This window comes from Periplaneta americana, chromosome 7 (genome assembly GCF_040183065.1).
Source record: "Periplaneta americana isolate PAMFEO1 chromosome 7, P.americana_PAMFEO1_priV1, whole genome shotgun sequence".
NCBI classification, from domain to species: Eukaryota; Metazoa; Arthropoda; class Insecta; order Blattodea; family Blattidae; genus Periplaneta; species Periplaneta americana.
In genome coordinates this window covers 65,378,934-65,402,478 of record NC_091123.1, presented here as the reverse complement: position 1 = coordinate 65,402,478, position 23,545 = coordinate 65,378,934, and the positions used below count along the sequence as shown (strand labels likewise).

Sequence of the window (23,545 nt, the reverse complement as noted above, 5' to 3'; positions counted from 1 at the left end):
TCGGAACTGAGTGTTGTGCAACTGAATCGATAATGGCACCGTATAGTGAAAGGCTACACTTATAGAAATCGGGTCCTACAACTCCAGCAAACATCCGTAAGATAGGAATGGTAAGCACATTGATACTCGGGCTGCTGCATAAGCCTACCGCCCCCTTCTTTGTAACAGGAAAAAAGAAACGACTGCATACATCTCACAAACAAGTTATGTAAAGAGCTTGGTGTTTTCTTTTACTGTAATTCTGAATGATATAAATTTTAAAGTTCATTATTATAACAGTGTTTCTGTTTTGAGTTATGATGAAAACATTTCTAAATTTCATTGTTTGAAATCACTAATTATTCAAAATTTATGTAACAACTCTTGAAATCCTTACATAGCTGCTATATACCTCTGATTGAGGTTCTGGTTGATATGTATATTATAGGTATTATCAGGCAGTACATCTCACTTGACGATATGTGTCAGAGGAAGAACAATTGTTTGCAAGCATCTGAAGTCTAATTAGTGGAATATGTAGCTAATCGGCGATGTATGCATTGGAGGGGGAAAGGAATTGGCCATCCTACCCCATTATCTCCTGGCCTAGTTGCCTCATGAGTGATATCTTTTTGGTGTTACTTAAGAGGTTTAAACCTGTCTTCGTAGAGTTGACTAAACAAGAACAACTGTTATAATAATAGTAATTTTAGCGTACCGGTACTTCAGTTCTAAAAACCTACACAAAATTTTAGCTTTCTAACATAATTTTTTTGAGATGTGTTTACTCTTTGCAAATTTGGGACTATTTTGCATATACTATACAGTAGTGAACAAAGGAAAGAACGACCACTAAAAATATGTCTCACAGCTAAACAAATTTATAGTAATGTTTTCCGTCCGATCGTGTATAAATCCCTTATAAAAATTTGGGATATGCTCTTATTTGACCCCAAAAGAAAGATGTTGAATGTGTTATTATTATTGTTATTATTACTATTATTACTATTATTATTATTATTATTACTACTAATAATAATAATAATAATACCTGGTTTTTTCTCAGTGAGATTTATGAGGGAGTTCATCAGTTGAGCGCAAGAGAAAATTTTACCTGAACTCAAAGTATCAGTTGAGCGCGGCGGCCAGTTTTGGGATGCATCAGTTGAGCTCGGCGATCAGTTTAACACGAGCCGCAGCAAATTCCTTTCCCATTTTGTAGAGAATTAGGACTCTCTGTACATTGACAGGTATGGTTCAAAATGCTGTTCTCGTAAAAATGCTCGTACCGATAAATTGGTACTTGTCAGAATTTAAAATGCTCGTACCGATAACTTGGTATTTGTCAGAGTTTCAAATATTTTACATCTTGATTACACAACTTTTAACACTGTGTTCGGAATATGCATGATAAGACTTTCTTGTGTTAAATTCTAACGTACCTTGTTTACATGTTTCGACCTATTTATGGGTCATCCTCAAAGCTGGTCGTTGTTGGTCTTGGCGCCTCTTGTTTTGTTTCCTGTGAGGGTGTGTTCGTGTGGTATAATGTAGAGTGAAAGAATGTATGTGTTCTGAAATTGAGTTGTGTGTTGAGAATTTCGTTGGGGTGTGATTTCGTGTGTCTGTATATTTCATATTGTTCTAGTGTGTTTAGTTTCTGGCTTTTTGGTTGGATGTGTAGTATTTCCATGCCTGTTTTGATGTCTCTGTGGGTGTGGTTAGCATTTGTAATGTGTTCTGCATATGTGGAGGTGTTTTGTAATTTTGTTATGGCCGTGATGTGTTCTTTGTAACGTGTTTGAAATTATCTGCCTGTCTGTCCTATGTAGAAGTTGTTGCAGGTGTTACATTTGAGTTAAAATATTTGTTCCAGTGCCAGTAATGGATTGTTTAATATTTAGGTAACTTTCTTGGATAATAGTAGGCCACACTCTGTAGGAAACCAATTCTAGTAATATTTCCGCGTCTGTATCTACAGTAATTTTTCTATATACTGTTTCCTCATTTTATATGAGGATTGGCTCTAACAGTATTCCCGTTGTCATTCATTTTAATATATGCGCTAGTTTGTGTCTCAATAATGACTTGAAGAAATTAATATATATGAGGATGCGCACTATTAGAATTCAGAGAGAACGCTTTCTGGAACACCTCACATGCATTATTAGTTCTGTCTGATGTAACAGTATCGGAAGTCGATATTTCGGGGGGAAATAACGAATCCGGTTTTTTGAAATTTGATACCAAATAATCAGCAAAGACTGGGATACTTTCATTAACATGTTGGTTGCTAATTAAATCTTCAACAAATGCATCTCCGACTTCATTTGGAGGAAGAAATGAAAGACTGAATACCCAGTGCAACCATTTACTGGTTTCAGTATTGTTATCTTCATACTCATTAGAAAGCCCCAAGGACAATTTTTCTCCACCAAGCCTGACTTACACTGCACACAAATTTTCTCATACGCTACGTGTCATCATTAACCCTAAGGAAAACTGACCTTCGCGCTAAATTCCACCGCGCTCAACTGATGTATACCCAAAATTGACCCCGCGCTCAACTGATCTATACCCAAAATTGACCCCGCGCTCAACTGATGTATACCCAAAATTGACCCCGCGCTCAACTGATGTATACCCAAAACTGACTCCGCGCTCAACTGATGTATACCCAAAAACTGACCCCGCGCTCAACTGATGTATACCCAAAAACTGACCCCGCGCTAAACTGATGTATACCCAAAAACTGACCCCGCGCTCAACTGATGTATACCCAAAATTGACCCCGCGCTCAACTGATGTATACCCAAAACTGACTCCGCGCTCAACTGATGTATACCCAAAAACTGACCCCGCGCTCAACTGATGTATACCCAAAAACTGACCCCGCGCTCAACTGATGTATACCCAAAATTGACCCCGCGCTCAACTGATGTATACCCAAAACTGACCCCGCGCTCAACTGATGTATACCCAAAACTGACCCCGCGCTCAACTGATGTATACCCAAAACTGACCCCGCGCTCAACTGATGTATATCCAAAACTGACCCCGCGCTCAACTGATGTATACCCAAAAACTAACCCCACGCTCAACTGATGTATACCCAAAAACTGACCCCGCTCTCAACTGATGCATTTTTATCCTTTCGCGCTCAATTGATGTACACCCGATTTATGTACCAAAACAAATCATTTACGAGTTGTTCATGTAGTCAGCATGAGATAAGGTTCTTCTGAAAATAACTTAAAACAAATACAAAGTAAGAGACATAAACTGAGTCTTTGCAGAAAGGAGAAAAATCGGCAGTTCCCTGCCGGGAACCAAAGTCGGATTCGCTGGTCATAAAATAAGCAAAATTAATACTTGAACCACAGTGTAATATCAAGACACGATTTCATTCAAAAACATGATTCCAATGGCAAGCATCTACTATCGAGGAGAGTAGGTTGTGTAATATTTAACGAGGTTTTCTCTTGCTAATTTTACTGCAATTTGCCATTACTTTGTCCTAGTTTCATCTGACAGGGCAGACAAAAATACGGACCGACACGGATGACAAAGTTGTAACACTGCAGTCTGCAATCCCAAGCATAGACGTGCGCACGTATCTGTCTGGCCATTCTTCGTCTTAAAAATTAATATAATGACCATATGAAACTTAAAACATGTCAATTGGATTCGCTATATCAACACAAATACACAAAATGATGCCAAATTATTTACGATATTGAATAAATCTTTGTTACTTCGTCAAGAGTACAAAAAATCACTTTTGGTTCAGTCGGGCACCCCGTAAATAATTTATTTTTGTTCCCATCTTGTATCTTTTATTTTTATTTCGAAGATAAAGTTGCCACAAGCAAATACACAGACGTTTTGGCCTCGGGTTCAATTTACTGATCCCAAGTAGCCAGCATAATTCTCTAATATACTCGTAACTATATTCTCTAGTATACTGAGTAAGTAGTACCGAAGTACCGCACCCACAGGTGACTAAACATTTTTAAAAACTTAAATGAGTAATGGATGAAAAGAGATGATGATGATGATGATGATGATGATAATGATGATGATGATGATGATGATGATGATGATGAAGAACAAGTCTGCACCTCACGAAGACAGACCGATGAATCCCCATGCAGTAACCTGACACAGACATCTTACAGTTCCCTAACATCTGTTTTTCAACTTGTTTCTACCCGTTGCCCTCGTGGATCAGTCAATAGAAACTGAATTCGTCACTCACTTTTCCGGTGTTATAAGGCAAGTGAAGAGACATTGCTACATAGATTCTTGGCTTAGTTGTCATCGCTAATATAAATATTTCCTTAAGCACCGAAAATTAATGGACACAAAATCTCTGCCTGCAGGGCAAGTCTCTCTGGGTCCTGAAGCTTATCAGGTACTCGTGTGAGGACGTAGGGCCGAGGTAGGATGGCCCACCTGTCAGTGTCGGACTCACGACTCGGGCCACCTGGCGGACTAGAATAATCCTTCCATGTATAGAGCGCACAGTAGGCCATATAACACCTAAGTGAATGCGGATCTGGCCCAGGAAAACCAAGCCAAAGCCTGTCTGCCCTTAGCCTCCGCCGGTGGAAAGGGAAATTCTGCTAGCTGCACTCTGACCCTGTAACTTCCACGTGCTTCACTAAAGACGTCAGAAGTAGATTATTTGGTTGTGACAGGAGTAGTGGGATTGTTAACAGTGATTCATTTTATTGGCTAGTGGAAAAGGATGGATAAGTAAAGGAAATGAATCATGCTTTGGAAAAGCTACTACAAATTCAAGTAATGTTGGAGCAGGCAAGTAACAGTGTGAAAGAATAAGAATTTTCAGAAAGGTAATTTAGCAAGTTTAAACAAATAGACACTAACCTAAGAATTAAAATTCCCTTAGAGCTATTTTTAGTTCAAAATGTTGATGTTTTCTTGAGAGTATATGCAATAATTAAATTCTGTGCTCGAGGTTGCGGGTTCGATCCCGGCCCAGGTTGATGGCATTTAAGTGTGCTTAAATGCGACAGGCTCATGTCGCTAAGATTTAGTGGCATGTAAAAGAACTTCTGAGGAACAAAATTCCGGCACACTGGCGACGCTGATATAAACTCTGAAGTTGCGAGCGTCGTTAAATAAAACATTATTATTATTATTATTATTATTATTATTATTATTATTATTATTATTATTATTGCAATAATTAAAGGAAAAGTAGCTTTATGAAGGATTCATTTCAGAATATTTTGTCAATTACACAAGAATTAAGACACATAGAAGTTCATGATACGCTAGTTTGGAACTCACATTCAACAGTATTTTGACTGCATTGAGGCACCAAAATACAATCATCTTCGCACGTCTGTGCTCTCAGGCCGATTACTAGATTATTATTAATTAGGATGATTACATTTAGGCCTATACTTTCTTTATCTCTTTTTAGTAGATAATTTCGTATTTTGTTTAAGTGTATTTTTTTCGAGTTTGTAATTAATAACTGAAATTAGTGTACATATATAAAAGAAACCTTTGCAATAAATTTTTTTGGCTTAATAACTAGGAAAGATAATGAATAACATGTGAAAATCGTAGTGAATAAGTCTTGCCACGATGCAGCACTTTCATGAATAGATGCCAGAAAGTTTATATAAAATATGCTCAGTACACAAAAGCAAGAAAATCTACGATTAAAAATAAATAGTGGGAAAGATTTTCATTACATACTGTTATAATGGTAGTATGATATACAATTTCGCATAAAAAACCTTACATATTTTCACGATGATGAGGATAATTATTGTAAGAGAGTTGTTAATATTACAGTATATTTATTTCGTCACTCAATAAATTTAAAAAAGAGAACAAAACTTGCGACAATTTCTTGCAGGATAATGTAACTCTGAACGCGTCAAATTTGTGAAAAGAGAAAAAAAAATATTTCGTTGATTTTCGGGAGAAAGTAATATTATAAAAATAACAGTACAAATTTCGAAGTGTTTTTAAAACTTCAATTAATTTATAAAATATAAATTTTAGAGCAATTTCATACAAGACAGTGCAGTCGTATATATTTCAAAAATTGAAAAGAAAATAATTTACAGAAGATAGATAATTTATATCAATTTAATAAAGAAGAACGCAGCTGTGCATTCTTCAGATTTCTTTAAGAGAAAATGTCACGAGAATCGGATTGTCATCTAATTACTCTAATATGTATGTGAAAACATTAATATTTAAAGTTCTGCATTTTTTTGACAAAACTTTATTGCATTAAGTCTCCATAACATTTTCAGTTTACGGAAAATCAGACACATAATGGTTATACTGGAGTACGTTGCAAATAATTGAATTGTGCTGTATCTGATCGTCTTTAGAACCCAACATCAATAATGGTATATCGTTTCGTTGAATGCACTGTTGCTTCAGTCTTATTTATATTCCCGTAATTCAAAATTGTGAAAGAAATGAATATTAATTTTATGAAACACGTAACATACACTTACTTATTTTCCAAATTGGATTAACTTATCTGTGTTCAGAATCTATATTCTGTTTTATTAGTTGTGAATTTTGCAAACTGATCTTTTATCGTTTTGAATTACCTAATTACAAACGAACAATATTTTGAAAATTGCTATATTACAGCTTGAACTTCATAATGTTGTTTCTTGAAAACAATTCGTTAATGCCTTCATAACCTTCGGAACGTAACTACAGCTTGTGTTGAATCTCGCATTTCTAATCTCCATGGTAGATGTTGAATGCTCCGTGCGTAACGCGTGACTTCCGTAACGGACTTCCTCTGCAGCTTTCGTTGCATATCTTTAAGATTTGCATATATCTGTCGCAGAAGACGTTTTTACATAAAAAAGTAGATAGAAAGAGATTGTTGAATGAATTTATGGAAGTAGAAAACTTACAAAAATTTTACCAAAAAGAGCTTCAATTTCCATAATGTTACTTTCTTAAACTAATTTGTTAATGCCTTGAGACCTATAACCTTCAGAATTGTAGATAGACTACCACGTGTATTGAACTTCGCATTTCTAGTCTCCAGGTTAGATGTTGAATACCCTGTGCGCTACGCATGCTTCCTCAAAGGACTTCCGCTGCAGTTTTCGTTACATTTATGTTAAATATTTACATATCTCTGTCGCAGAAGACGTTTTTACATTAAAAAATAAAGAAGAAGAGATAAAAAAAACATTATTCGACGAATTTACGAAAGTATTGAAATTTTACATCAATTTTATCAAAGACTAATTATAATAATAATAATAATAATAATAATTATTATTATTATTATTATTATTATTATTATTATTATTATTATTATTTATACTGGCAGAGTTAAGGCCATAGGGCCTTTTCTTACACTCTACCAGGTCACAAAGTATACAAGCAGTTAAAATTTAACAAAATATTAAAGAACAGAATACTAACATATTACAAAAATAATAATAATAATAATAATAATAATAATAATAATAATAATAATAGCATAATAGAATCGACACTAAACAACATGAAAATTATATAATACTAGAAAAAAGAAAGTAAAATACATTGGAATATAGTAAAAGCAACTCATTTAGTACAAATAGTTAATATGGAAAACGTAAGGTAGAATATAATAAAATGGAATGTAATAAAATAATAATAAAAAAAAGAAATACGAATATTAAATAAAATTCACAATAAAAAGGCTATGATAATAAATATTAAAAGACTATATAACCATGCAGACTTCATATTATCAAAATTAAATTCGTCACTGAATTTACAGAAGAAGAGAAAAATTAAAAATATTCTATGCAAGAAAACGCAACAGTAGGAGCTTAAATTTTTTTTCATTAATTGACATATAAAAAAATGTCTAAAGCAATTTGGTTGATATTTCAGGGATTGTGACGTCCTCGATTCCCAAATTCAGTTACTTGTTACCATTTTCATAGATTAAATTGAAATTTAGAATAACGGTATATGTGAACAATCTTTAAGCACATGGTAAATTGAAAGATAATTTAAGTTTTTAAATTTTCAACATGACGATAAAAATAATTTTATGAAATCGTATACGTGCATTTGAAACAAAAGCTCGTCATTTCGAGATTTACCTTCGATGAGTTACGATGTTACGATGTGCTCTATATGCCCGAAAAATTCGTCAGGATTTATCGGGCGACGGCGCGTTATGACGTCAACGCCGCTATGCGGTCAGGAGATAGGTTTCACATAAATAGGACACACTGCATTGACAATCATTGAGCCGAAAAATAGCTATAAAATGTTAATTCATCTGCGTAGATGTGAAAGAAGAAATTAAATGTCTATCCATTACTTGGGTACAAGGAGTTAGTGTCTCAAGTAAAAACACAGCTACATGTCTCCGTCGAGCGATAATTGAAGGTTATTCAAAATTCGTCGTCCTGTATACTGTTTCCGCGGATTGGCATGTCACCCATATTAAATTTTACAAAATTTAGAGTAAAGAAATAGCAAGAATTTTCGCTCAAAAATTTCACACAACAATTTTATAATTCTTCCGAAAGGTAGCCAAGATCTTGTGTTCTAATTATAGCCTAGAGATGTGCCTGGATAACGCAACAAGTAATGTCAGAATCGGTTATGTTGAAGTTTTTACAAGGAAAAATTACAAACACTTAACCAGTACACAAACACACTCACAGATCACCACATTTTATTTTTACCTTTTTCTCGTGCAGAATATCACTTCGGGTCTATGATCTCCAACATAAATCCGCACACAAGAAATAATTTCCTGACAGGCAGGCACTTTCTCGCATTGAAAATCACCCGCTGTCTTTTCCTGTCGTCTGTGAACCCGACACATACACGCGTCCACGCACAGAAGTTACGGCAACGCCACGGGCCAGCAGCTACTGTCGTCCGATCTGATCTGCGAACAACTGCATAAAATGACGCCTGCGAGCAGCTCTTACCACCGCGGCTCGTGGTGTCAAGGTGACTGGAGAGAGGCTGCAAGTAGGCAAAGGTCGGGTCGGTGCACTCGCCGCGCCGCGGCCGCCACTGTGGTGCACAGATGACGATCGACAAGGGTGTCATCACGACGCGGGATGGGTACGGGCAATGAAACCAAAGAAACAGATGGATGGATGTAACGACAGAGAGGAAGACAGAAGTATTGTTAGGTAGGGAGGTAGACGAATAAACAGAAGGACAGATAGACAAATAGACGGGTAGGCAGACAGACAGATAGGCAGGTAGACAAAAACAGGTAGACGTGTAGACATACGGGCTGGTATGCAAACAGACTGGTAGACGAGAAGGTAAATAAATAGGCAGATATACAGACAGCGTGATAGACGAGTAGGTAGGTAAACGGGCAGATATATAAACAGGTAGACGGGAAGGTAGGTAAACGGGCAGATATACAGTCAAGTGATAGACGAGAAGGTAAATAAATGGGAAGATATACAGACAGGCTGATAGACGAGTAGGTAGGTAAACGAGCAGATATACAAACAGGTAGACGGGAAGGTAGGTAAACGGGCAGATATACAGTCAAGTGATAGACGAGAAGGTAAATAAATGGGAAGATATACAGACAGGCTGACAGACGATTAGGTAGGTAAACGGGCAGATATACAAACAGGTAGACGGGAAGGTAGGTAAACGGGCAGATATACAGTTAAGTGATAGACGAGAAGGTAAATAAACGGGCAGATATACAGACAGGCTGATAGACGAGTAGGTAGGTAAACGAGCAGATATACAAACAGGTAGACGGGAAGGTAGGTAAACGGGCAGATATACAGTCAAGTGATAGACGAGAAGGTAAATAAACGGGCAGATATACAGACAGGCTGACAGACGAGTAGGTAGGTAAACGGGTAGATATACAAACAGGTAGAAGGGAAGGTAGGTAAACGGGCAGATATAAAACAGGCTGACAGACGAGACGGTAGTTAAACGGGAAGTTATACAGACAGAAAGATAGACGGGAAGGTATGGAAACGTGCAGATATACAGACAGACGGGAAGGTAGGTAAACGGCAGACATAAAGACAGCCTGATAGACGAGAAGGTAGTTAAACGGGCAGCTATACAGCCAAAAAGATAGACGGGAAGGTATGAAAACGGGCAGATATACAGACAGATAGACGGAAAGGTAGGTAAACGGCAGATATACAGACAGACAGGTAGACGAGAAGATAGGTAAACTGGCAGATATAAAGGCAGGCTGATAGACAAGTAAGGAGGTAAACGGGCAGATATGGAGACAGACAGGTAAATGGGAATATAGTTAAACGGATATATAGACAGACAGACAGGTAGACGAGAATGTAGAAAACTAGATTGATAATTCACTTATTAAAAATTGTCGTCCAGTAGCGTGGTACGGACATGTTCAACTGGCTATAATAAAAAAGCTTAATCATAAACCCTGAGCTGTATCCCACAGATAAGAAAAAGGAATGGCAAAGAAGATAGAACAATAAACAAATTAAAAGTTTAAAATAAGGACGAAAGCGTGGGAAGGAAAAAGTGAAAAAGAATGTATGACAGAAAGAAAGAGAGAAAGAAAAAACGAAGCGAAGGAACGAACGAAAAGGGTAGAAATGAAAGTAATAGAGGAGGAATGGAAGGGGGGAAAAAAGGAATAGGCTCAAGAAAGAATAAAAATGTGAGAAAATTTTAAATTAAAGAAATATGAAGGAAGGAAAGAAACAAACGACAAAAGAAAGGAGAAAATGTCAGATAAAAAGGACGAAGGAAGGATGGAGGAAAGAAAAAATAGTAACGAAAGAAAGAGGAAAGGAAAGATAGAGAACAAAATAAAGAAAAAACGAAACAGAAGAATAAAAAAATTAGAAGTAAAGAGAAAGACACGAAATTGAACAAGAACTAGACCAAGAGAACGAAGAGATGGGAGTATGATGAAATAAACATGAAAGCATAAAAAAACAGGAGGAAACGATGAATAAAGTACAATATTAAGATGATAGGAAGGAAAGAAGAAAGAAAATAAGTTTATTTATTTTAAGAATTGAAGAACGAATTGATTTTAAATGTCCCTTTTTGCATATCGGATATCTTTGCACATAATTTTTCCTTCCGTTTACAACAGTCAGTAAGGAATCTTAAAATGTAGCCATCATCGTCAGCCATGATTTGATACGCTCATTTATCACCAATAAAACAGCTCATTATCAGTATTAAGTTTTGTACACCATTCATTAAAATTATTACGGCTGTACTTTATCATAATTTACTTTAAAAGCACTGAATGGAAAAGGAATGTGCTACTTCCTCTGAAATGAAAGTAGAAAATGAATAATGAGTCAGCAGCAACAAATTATTTTATGAGGAGAAGAAAGCAAAAGTAATTTCAGTTTAATCGTACTGAAATTACATAAGCTCTGAAACTATAATTTGTAATACAGTGTGTCTCACCAGTAGTTCCGTGACGTACCGTCATGGTATAAGGTAGCACGCTTGGACTCGCGTTGAGGAATGCACCCTCATGGGCAAGGGATTTTATTCGGCCAGTGTATGGGGCCGGTGCCAAACTAGCATCATTTTGAATTTGGGAAGCCACGATAGGTAGCAAAATCCGGTCTCGAAAACAGACTGTAACTGATAAGGGGGAGAAGATCATCGTACTGACCACTCGTTACCTAGTAGTTGGATGATCGTTCATCTCTGCTGAAACGTGGACACCAGGCCAACAGTCGGCTGGTCGGCCTTGATTCTTCATGTGGTGTCGCGCCACGGATTACTAGTATTTTATTACCATCAGTATTACAAAATATGTAATAGGTACCCTCTTTTTTTTTTTTTGTTAAGTCCAATCGTCATGCTTTCGTGAAGCAAAATATTTGATAGCGTCTTCGAAGTCAAATTCTTTTACGAACGTAATATTTGTTTTTTTTTTTTTTTTTAAGGAAGTGGGAATTTAAGGAGATCCCTGTATTCCAACTAGAGGCAATTAACTGGTATACTATAGGTACTAGCATATATGTATGTATATATATATATATATATATATATATATATACAGTATATAATATAAACACATGAGGATATCCCAAAAACATTTTTTTTATTATTTATTCATCTGTATGTAATGCCAAGCGTATATTTATTTTCTATAGTTAGGCATGCACAGCTGAATAACATTATTTTTACTATACAGAGTGAAAGTGAAATAACTCTGCAGCTTAGCAGAGCGATTTAGTCATATTGAGTATAACGAAAAAGTCTAATACCATATCAGTGAGAAGTTTTCGAAACAAAAATCTTTTGTCCGAAAACTTTAATGTCTTTACGGATAATTACTAGCCATAGGATCTTTATTTAGTCAATACCAATAGAGACTGTAATAAAGAACATTATTTCCTTTGTCGTATTTCAATAGAATGGATGGTTTTAGTGTAAAATAAATAAAAGTATTGCAAATTTGTTGCCTAACATTTTTAGACGTGGCAACACTGATCAACTGTTCTCGACTCGATAGTCAAGGTCGTCTTGTCCCAGTATTACGTGATCTCCAATGAGATAAGTGTAGTTAGGATATCGTAACTGGCGTGCCGTTCTACGCGCATATGCAGAGAGGTTTCCGGGAGAATATTAAATATTGTAAATAGTGAACTCGGTGATTTTATGTTAGTTCAAAATAGCAAATATACATGTGAACATATTGTAAATAGTAAAATCATTGTTTCTGAAAGTGCTAGTTAAAATATTGTAAATAATAGTAAAGTCAGTGTTCATGGAAGTAATAATTAAAATATTGTAAATAGTAATCTCAGTTTTTGTCAAAGTGCTAGTGTTAGTAATACGTGGACAGTGCATAAAAGGACCAAGAACAAAGTTCTGAGCCATCCCTGTAAAGAGGGTTCCATCTCCATCTTTGCCCTACATGGGACATTACAGCTATATCATTCATTTATTACCCAGTGCAGAGATATTTATCGCTGTCTGCTAGCTGGTTCGTCACACGGGCAGTGTAATTCCAACATTTCGTATCAGGGTCGACAACGACCTGATGAAATTGTTGTCAGGGAAGAGGGGATATTAAATTTGGTCGAGGAAAACCTGGGCCGAAGCAATCGCTTGATTTTACAATACGAAGCCTTTTGTTTATGTCTCATGTCGGATGAGTTCAATGCCTCCGTGTGAAATCTTTGGCACTGCGACGTTGCCAACGAGTTTAAACTTTCGATGCAATTATTTAATTAACCATACACTTAATCTGAAAACGTATTTTAGATTTTTTGTTCATTTTTCATGTAATCTATCCCTCCTTTCAATGAGTAGGGTTATATCACTTCCTCCCTGTAGGTAATTGCAACCCCCTTTCCCCGCATGGAATATAATAAACTCTCCCCAGTTGGTTATGTGTAACCTATATACGAACTCCCCTTGTGTAAAGGAATGTTGAGTTTATCGGTTATGACGTAACATTTCTATGACAACTGAAATCCAATGACCTCAGTGTAATTTCTGTTCTATCTAATCAGTTACATTGGTTTTCTTTTAATAGGCCTAAGTGGATTATAGATGTTACAAGTAAAAACACTTACTGTTGTAGACTGGTGAGTGTCTTTAAAGCAGCGATGAGTATAAATCTTACTGTAATTCACGTAGTTGTCCTCAGAGTTCAGCAGTAAGTTGCCGAGCTTATAGGCCTAATTTGCAACGCGATATGTGCGTCATAGTAAATTGAGAAGGAAAGAAGCAACCTGGTTGCCTATAGCATGCGATTGTTTGTTGCCATCCATGTTGTCACGCAGCATGCTGCAGACTCTTTTACATAGAGTGCAACTGGTTGCTTCAGTTTTTGAGCGAATTTGTGCAGAAATGTCGGAGAAGACAGCTGCTACCGTGGCCTATCTCCTTTCGAACAGGAACAGGAAACGTATTCAGAGAAATAAGTGGTGCAGACAGATTTTCGTGAATACTGTAGTGCAGGGATACAGAACTGGTGAGAGAGGGGTGGAAAGCATGGGGAAAGCGTTGGTTCCCCGTCCACAGTCCACCGGCGTTGAATGACGTATCTGTGGCCTGTACGCAATCACATAAGACAGACACTGAATACAAATCCCCTCCCCTACAAAGTCAATGACGGGGGATGGAAGGAAGAGGCGAGTGATGTATCCGACGAGTAACGCAACGCCACAATTGTCGCCCAGTTCTGCAAGCCTGCTGTAGTGATATACCGCAATGACCTATTCAGAAAGTAATCGAAGTTCTATAGTTATATACAATAAAAGTAATTTGATACAGTTTTATGAATACTTTTTAATGATTGAATAAAATTAAACGTAGTTTTCATTGTTCTTATTAACATAAACACAAGTTTTTACCTAGGTAGTACAGTTTAAGACATCTTAAATTTCTATTTACGTATTATAATTTTATCACTAATCTTAATTACCGAATACTTTGAAATGATTAATACAGGGTGCGGCATTTAACGTTTCCTATTTTCAAACCGCCATAACTTATTTAGTTTACAAGTAAATTACAAGAAATTAATCAGTTTACAACCATTATAATCTTGGAATTACAGTACATCTTATGTTTTGAAAATAATGTCTTTAAGATGTCCTCCATTGGCGTCAATGCATTGTTGCAATCTTCCCTGCACACCGGCCATTACTCGCCGCAATGTTTCAGGTGTAACATCAGCAATATCTTCACGAATATCGGTTTTAAGGTCCTCGATGTCATGAAGGATGCGACCGTAGACCTTACTCTTAAGATACCCCCACAAAAAGAAGTCTGGTGCAGTGAGATCAGGGGAAACAGAGGGCCACTGAATGTCACCTAATCTGGAGATAAGTCGGCCAGGGAAAGTAGCACGAAGTGTGTTCATTGAAACACGTGCTGTATGGGATGTGGCTCCATCCTGTTGAAACCACTGATTATTTTTCGTGATGGTGCAACTCCACGTTGATTATCACCAAAAATCCGCCTAAACTCGCGCTGGACAGCAACAATTGACTTGATTGAAACAAACTGTTCAACACAGAAAATGCGCTGTTGCACCGGCCAACGTTCCATGGCTAACTAAAGGCTTTGCAACACCGAATCACTGTGTTGGGATGTGGCTAACTAAATCTAAGGCTTTGCTACACCGAATCCCTGTGTTTGCAAACATGTTTTACCAACAATGTGAACAGAATCGCTAACTTAAAATGGGAAACGTTAAATGCCGCACTCTGTACTTAGGTTTTGTCACATTTTTTCATTTTTAATAATCTTGATATTTTAACATTACTTTTTGTTAATTTCAACATCATGCACTAATTATTTATTCTCTGGTTAATTATCTTGTACTTAATACATATATTTTTACGATTAGACATTGCGTTTTAAAAATTTTAAATAATTATTTTAATCAATTATCTTGCATTTAAGTTTATAATATGTCTACCACATTTAGGTAATTTTATTTTTAACAATTGTTGATTTTTAAATTATGTATCTTTGTAAAAATTTTATTATCAACCACGAGTTTTACACAATTTATGTTCTTGTTACAGTCGTGGTACTACCACTGAAGATGGAGGAGCATTCCTCCGAAACATGTATGGTTTTTAACCGATTTTATTAATTTTATTCAATCATTAAAAAGTGTTCATACAACTGTATCAAATTACTTTTATTGTATATAACTATTCTACTCATGAACACTGTTGCATCTGACCTAACTTATGTAATTTAATAATCGAAGTTCTCTTTACTCATACAAGTAAAATTTCTGAACAGGTAATTATCATCAGGAAGTAGTTGTTTGGCATGTCAATGTCAAGAAGAAAACACAGAGAAGCAAAATGCACCCACTGATCACTCTGAGCTGGCCAGCTCTTTTTCTTTCTGTATCTATGGAAGGTCGTTCAAAGGTTTTTACTTGGTCTTTGGCTTCCTTTACCGAAAAGTCGAACTTCAAAGCTATTTCTTCTCATAACTTCACCTTCTTTTTATTATGTACACTGGTCTACAGTGATTTTGTTACTTAACTAAAACAAGTGTGCTGATTACAGATCTGAAGTACGTTTTTTTTTTTTCACGTCACAATTTTAAAATAATAACATTTTTAATTTTTTATTATGATGTATGACACTACGTTCACGTCAAAACTGAATGCTCTTGAACTCGAAGCTTAGGACACATTTGTACTAGTGTCAACTAGGTTTTTCGGAAATTATCGAGTTGATAATTTATTATGCTGAGCTAGTATATAATATACATAGAGCATTTCAGAGTCTAGGTTGTAGCATGTCTTTAAAAATGTACTTTCTTCATTCACATCTTGATTTTTTTTCATCAAATATCGGCCCTGTGACGAACATGGTGAGAGGTTCCATCAGTACATATCACCGATAGAATCCAGGTACGAGGATCAATACGGTCCGAGCATGATGGGTGATTTCTGTTGGTTCCTACAGCGATCAAATATGCCAACAAGAAATTTTAATAGAGTTTTTAGTGCTTACTGCATATTGTAAGTGTATATCTTCTGAATGTATTTAAATTAATATAACATAAAAATTTGCAAAGAATATACAGGGACATCATTTTATTTTTACTAACATTTTTAATATTAACCTGTCTATACCTTTAGAGAACCGGAAACACCGCTTGCTCCCCCCTCCAAGACTGGAGTTCGATGATACTGGCGTAAAACACAAATCACTCTACTAGGTATAGGATGGAAGAAAAGTAGTTCATCCATTTACGTAAACTAGGAAATATCGCGATTTTGAGTTTGATAATTTTCATTAGGTTTTTCTTTAATCAAAGTACAGTACTGTATTAAGAATAAGTGTTTTTACTCACGAAGTGAGTTATCCATGCGAACGTATTCATTATGCAGTGTATATTATACTGTCTACAGCACATTAGCGTACAATATAGAGAAAGAAGTTAAATTGAAAAATAATCATAATATGAATATTTAAACACAATTTTGAAAATGGTGGCCGTTCATTTCGATACCGGCTTCAGTTCTTTTGTGCATATTATCGCACTATAGACTATTGCATCTAATTCCAATTGCCAGTTTCGTCCTTCGTACTAGTAACTCATGTTGAAATAATTCTGTACCTACACTACGTACTGTGAATTCAATCTTCACTTCTGCCCGACCCGAAAATATAAAATTACTCAGACATGCTATCTACTGTCCGTCCAAGTGTTTATGCCGCAGGATTGTAGAAAGGGAGGAAATCACGTGACAGTTAATTACTTAACGAGGCCCTTTTATTTAAGTTAAATTAAACAGCTGTATAATATTACGTAAACGTCCAATTCCTAAGAGAAATTAATGTTTTCAGAAAAGAGCTAAGACAGCCCAGCTTTTACAGAGGGGCGAGCAGAAGCAGGTGGGGGAAATCGGGATGCGACGTAGGCATACGGACAGTACCTGTGCGAAAATATGATTCAATATTGAAAGCTCTTTCGTCACTGGAGAACGCGAACATATTTCTGGAACGTACTATACTCAGTAACTCAGTACTGTTTACTATCTGCGGTCTTGGTTCTGTGTGGAGTTGGAACTTCCTTAGTAGAAGGGGTGGGAGTGAAGTACATTCAAAAACTCAGGTACAATAAAACTTGAAGTAAAAATAAAATGATGTCCTTGTATAAACCAAGCTCAATTTATATGCCTGACTTTACGATATAGGATAGACAGACAGGCAGACAGACAGACAGATAGATAGATAGATAGATAGATAGATAGATAGATAGATAGATAGATAGATAGATAGATAGATAGATAGATAGATAGATGGATGGATGGATGGATGGATGGATGGATGGATGGATGGATGGATGGATGGATGGATGGATGGATGGATGGATGGATGGATGGATGGATGGATGGATGGATGGATGGATGGATGGATGGATGGGTGGGTGCATGGGTGGGTGGATGGATGGATGAATGGATGGTAGGTAGATGGATGGATGGATGGATGGGTGGGTGGGTGGATGGATGGATGGATGGATGGATGGATGGATGGATGGATGGAACGGACGGACGGACAGATTTATTGAATAATATTATACATACAGATGTTATATTATCATAATTTTCTCTTAAATCCAATGCACGGGTCTTCTGACTGTACATGCTTTGTACCTAAAACAAGTCCTACTTTGTCCCCCTTCATCTATGATTAGATCCAACCACTCTCTAAAAGAACACACATTAAAATGAAAATGGCACAAACGAAACACATTATATAGAGCAATTCCACGAAAATGTCATACTGAGGTGAATTTCTTGAAATTGATGTAGGACTATTTTTATTGAAGAAATATGTTTATTTATACTTTAAATCGCCTTATTCCGTAAGATAATGTTTAAAATACTCTTTATTTTAGTGTATAACTTGCTGCAGATCTTGTCATATTCCAAACGCTTAAAAAAACACATATAGATAGTTATGTTTCGTGTCACAATTTGGACACGTAAATTTGTTTTATTTCGAGCCGTCTTTTTTGTATACTATATTTTGGTCTTTCCTTGAAGTAAATATGTAATTAGTTGAAGTATTCTAAGATCCTAAATAACTTAAAATCATTATAATTATTTGTACTGTAAGTTACGGTCAGTCCGTCACAAGAAACATACAAAAACTCTTCCACACAGCACAATAATTGACAGATTAAAATTTCCTTTGGTATTCTGCGTTATTACTACATGACCAATAAAAAAGTATTAGAACATTTTCTTCTAAAGTGATATCGTTTTCCTCTACGGCATTGTGAGTGACTGACATGTCGCGCTCTCAGCTGTTATGTTGTTCATTCTCACAGTGTGCTTAGTTACTTGGGAGGCCTTGGTGGAGTTATACGTGAACTGGTGATAAGTGTGCAGTAATTATACCTGAAAAAAGCAAAATGAGATTCAGGCAGCTCATTGGAGCAATAAGCAGGTCTCAATATTTACTGCTGTTGCCTGGTTTAAACAGGAAGGTGACAGGGAAGTTCAGAAGAAATCCTCTGCATTAGTGTCAGAGTATGTAGCACATGACAAATAGACTATGCATTGAATGTTTGTCTACGAAAAGTGTTTTCGGAAATTTTGGCAATTCTTCCGAACATTGAGGTGGTAAAAATATTTTCAGATAAAGCAGCGAGTCATTTTAAACAGAAGTAAACATTGAACAATGTGACATTGCTTGCTCGCATATTTGGATTTAACATAGAATGGAACTTCTTTCAGTCACATCATGGCAAAGGGGCCGTGGATGTGATTGGAGGCCAAGTAAAAAGGATGGCATGGATGCCTGCGAAATCGGGGAAGAAGATACAAAGCGCTACAGAATTTTGTAACATTGTGAGCAATAAAAACATCCAAATTATTTATATATATTATTTTAATATACCGAAGTACATATGATATTTCCATGCAGATATTCTGCGTCATCATACAATGTAAGAGTAATGGAACGGAGAAAAATTCTCTCCGGCGCCGGGATTTGAACTTCGTGATTTAAGACGGCGCTTATTCCGTCGGATCCTGGCCAACTAGTCACTCATAACGAGTGCACCTCAGCACATGTGTGGACTTCGGTCCTACGTTCATAGACATCTATGGCGTACTGCAGAGGGCGGCCACTAGAGGGAACCCAAGAGTTGGAGCTTAATCTGAGACGATTCTGTCCGACGCCGGGGTGGTATCCGGTGTGGCTTAGTGGATAAAGCATCAGTACGTAAAGCTGAAAACCCGGGTTCAAATCCCGACGCCGGAGAGAATTTTTCTCTGTTCCATTACTCTTACATCCAAATTATTGTTAAGGAGGTAGCACAGATTGAGATAGACGAAGGAAAAAAGTATCTCGAAAAACGATTTGAACATCTTGCACCTATTCCGGCATCTCATGGAGTTCATTACGTGAAAGTGTTAGATCACTATGTTGTAGACTATGTACAACTGTCTTGTGAACAATCAGTGCGAAAGGTCCACAGGTTCCGTGTGTGAAAAGAAACTAAAGTTTGTTCAGATAACAAGTGACATATTGACAGTGTTCCTGCAGTACATACTTGTTAGAATAAATAAGTGAGTCAACGAGTGCCGTGGAGTGCTTCTACGTGTTTAATTCCAATAGTTCAAATTCAATCTAAAAGTAGAACTTAACATTCTAATCTATTATTATGAACATAATACATAACAGCCATAGGCATGGGAAATATAAACTGTGATCTGCGTCACCTTATCGTAATCGATAAGGAGGTGAGGTCAGTGTCAGATGATTAGGAACGCGTTTGAATAACGTAACATACTGTCTTACGCTGGGGAGTTAATGCCATACAGAGTGATAAGCGCTGTCAAGGTTGCTGTGACACTCTTATAGTCCTAAAATTAAACACCAATGCATATGGCTTGTATATACAGTATTTAATCACAGAGAAAGAACTATATATGTTATTAAGTAGGCCTATGTAATACTTGTATGTGCATTAATTTGTGTCATTTAAGATGCATGGTTAAGCAAACTAATTTTTGTATTCTGGAAAACATATTATTTATTTAAATTAATCGTTATGTTAATTTACTACTTATCAAGTTTCATATTATTTTGTACTATTTACGGTTCTGTAAGTGCAACTTCATTTTATAATTCAGAGATGTCAGTCAGTTACAGAATGAGGTCAGTCTGTTACACATCACTTTTTCGGCCATAACTCCATTACTAATCGTGGTTTGGAGGTCGTTTTCAACTTAAACTGAAGATTACAATTTCCTTTCCGAACTATATTTTGCAAAATTGTATCATAAATGACAATTCAGAGAAATCTGTGGAGAACCATGTTCACCCGAAGAGAGAGTTGACATTTATGTCAGTCTGTTACACACACTTTGGACGTACATAAATAGTATATTTTTCCTATTAATGACGTTTATTTTTATATGTATCTTAGGTGTACACTTCCCTCTATAAAATCCTGCGGTGACACAGTCTAATTTCAACCCATTATACAATTTAGGCAGACATTTTGCTGTCAAAGTGTACTGTAAATGTCAGTCAGTTACACGTGGAATTGCTCTATAATATATCCTAACCTAAAACAGACATAAAAGTGTGTAATTGAGTAGATACTATTGTCCCTTTGTCAGTTTGCATCACAAACTTCAACAGCTGAATAGGCATATACTACCGGTAAATAATAAGATTTAGAATTAATGTTACTGTCCCATAACTCAAAAACCTGACGTGTTTTGATAAATCTGACTACAGATCTGGAATCAACGCATCAATTTCAGTATAGAACACTTGAAATTTTCTCAGTATCAGATAAAAAGTTTTTTTTTTTTTGACCAGTGTTCTATTTATGGGCTAATTAGAGTCTTGCAAATCCTACAATGGAATGCCCCGCGGATCGGCGTCGCAAGCCGTATGCGACTGTGCTGCCATCCTACTTAAATTGAGCAACTTGCAGCATGCTATCGTGCCGCAAGCGGCGTGATTGTCTATGCTTGTTTCAGTGTACGATTACGTTGCACGGCCCTAGGCCATGGTCTAGGTTGGCTTAGCGGTTAATCCGCCACTGCACGTATTTCAGGTAAATCCCTGTCAACTGGGATATATCCTCGCAGCTAAATGTCACAGACATAGTAATTTTCCTTGTGCGACCGGGTTATTTGAATTGTGACGAAATTGAAAGTGAAAGTGTGCCTATGTCGAACGCATTAATTCTCGAAGCATTTCACATATTGTTCTAGAATAAACAGCCTCTGGATACGATTTCTGAAATCCCCGCGTAGAAAGCTGAACTCGGTCATTCACGTTTACCGTTTGCTGAATTTCGGGGAACCAATGAAATGCTGTAACAGTCTGTAAATGAAGGAAGTGTACGAAACCATTGCTATTAGTTTATTTCAAGTATTACAGGAACCTTTACTGGATAAACCATATGAAAATACTACATACAATCTTTCGTGACTTTTGAATAACCCTATACAACAAATTGTAATACAAGAAGAGTTTTCTTCTAGTATATTTACAACGCTATATGAACTACGAGGTTATTTAGCGTCGATGGAAACAGTGCTAGCGGGAAAGAATTTTGGTGGGATGAGGACTTGGATTCGCCATGGAATTATCTGATATTTGCATTGCAGTAAGCCTATTGGAAAAGGCTCGGATAATACCCAAGGAGATTATCAGCTCAAGAGAGCTCGCACCCACGCCTGAATGCAGCCTCAGATCAATAAACCATCTCCTTACCCTTGAGCTACCGATGGCCCAAAAAGCTTTCAAAGATCTGTGATGTTATTTTATTCTGGTAATAATTAGGTTCTGAAAATAAATATAATTATATGTTGTTAATAATATTAGGAATATGTTCCCTTCTTCGCCACAGTTAAGTCGGCAATTACTTGAGAGTATTTTACCCATCAGTTGACCTGTCGCTGTCAGTAATATCGTAGACACTCTCAGAGAAGCAGTTCACACAAGTAGAGAGTAGCACTCAATAGCGAAGTGCCTGTCATTTACAGAAGACTCAACAAGCTAATATTTACAGAGCGGTCATGAAATGTAAATGAAACAGCAGTGTAAAAGAAGTAATGTTGTTATATATCACCCTATTTCTCAATTAAGGTAAAGGCGTTCGTGTCACGCTCACACGAGGCAGACAACTAGAACTCTCAAGCTTTCTTCCTTTATCTCAGCTTATTTAAACGGTAATTCTGTGGCCAGTGTCATATATCATGACCAATTTCACAGCATGTAGAGCTTACAGACCGATTATTTAGTTCTGACAGCTCAACGACGCGAAAGAGGGGAAGTAATAGGAGTAGTGGGGAGAGCTCCGGAGTAGACATAAGGGCGAGCGGTCGGTAAAGTAATGCAGTACAGCTTAAAATGTACTGGAAACACAACGCTATACCGCATGTGTGACATCCGATCGCTCTCACTGCAGGCGACAGACTAACCTGAACATCCCTTGGCGTAACTTCATGGACTCGTCTGACTCAGGCGCACATTGCCGGCGACTGTCAGGACTAAATAATCGTACTGTACTTCCCCGGGCAAGATAGCGGACATTCGCCGGGAAATTGTTTGTCATAGCGACGGACTGAAGTTCGAGACACTACTGCAGTTAATTGTGGATTAATAACATGTTGATGAAATCGGCCGTAAGAGGTCCGGTAAAATTCATATGGTATGAAAAGTGTCCTTGTTTAAAAACCGCTGATCTAAATAATTGTTGAACATTAAATTTAATTTATGACAGTTGAATAGAGAAGTTAACATTTTACTAGAGTTCCCATAATGTAATTTAAAAAAAAAACTAGGACATTTCCAATTTTTTACTTAAAAACCTGGGGCATTTTGTAAAAAACGGGACGCAATAAAAACTGCAAAATTTTAAATAAATCCACCACATACGTCACAATCACATTTTAATCAAATTATAAAAATACATCCTAATGCCCATTCGGCAACCCTTCAAATTATTATTATTATTAGTATTATTATTATTAAAATACAACTTGATGATAGGTAGACCTACTGTAAACAAGAGTAAAGATAATATTTTAAGA

At 36.6% G+C, this 23,545-nt stretch overlaps 2 protein-coding genes across 3 annotated transcripts in view; one reads left to right on the top strand and one right to left on the bottom strand.

Annotated features, from left to right (window-relative positions):
* LOC138703168 (glucose dehydrogenase [FAD, quinone]-like) overlaps positions 1-8,983 on the bottom strand; it is a 190,593-nt gene extending 181,610 nt beyond the window's left edge. The window contains exon 1 of the mRNA XM_069830834.1: positions 8,700-8,983. The gene's annotated coding sequence lies outside the window, so the exon portion shown is untranslated. The remainder of the gene's footprint in view (positions 1-8,699) is intronic.
* Positions 1-23,545, top strand: part of LOC138703169 (alpha-1A adrenergic receptor-like) — an 885,279-nt gene that overhangs the window by 742,421 nt on the left and 119,313 nt on the right. The gene's annotated exons all lie outside the window — the stretch shown is intronic.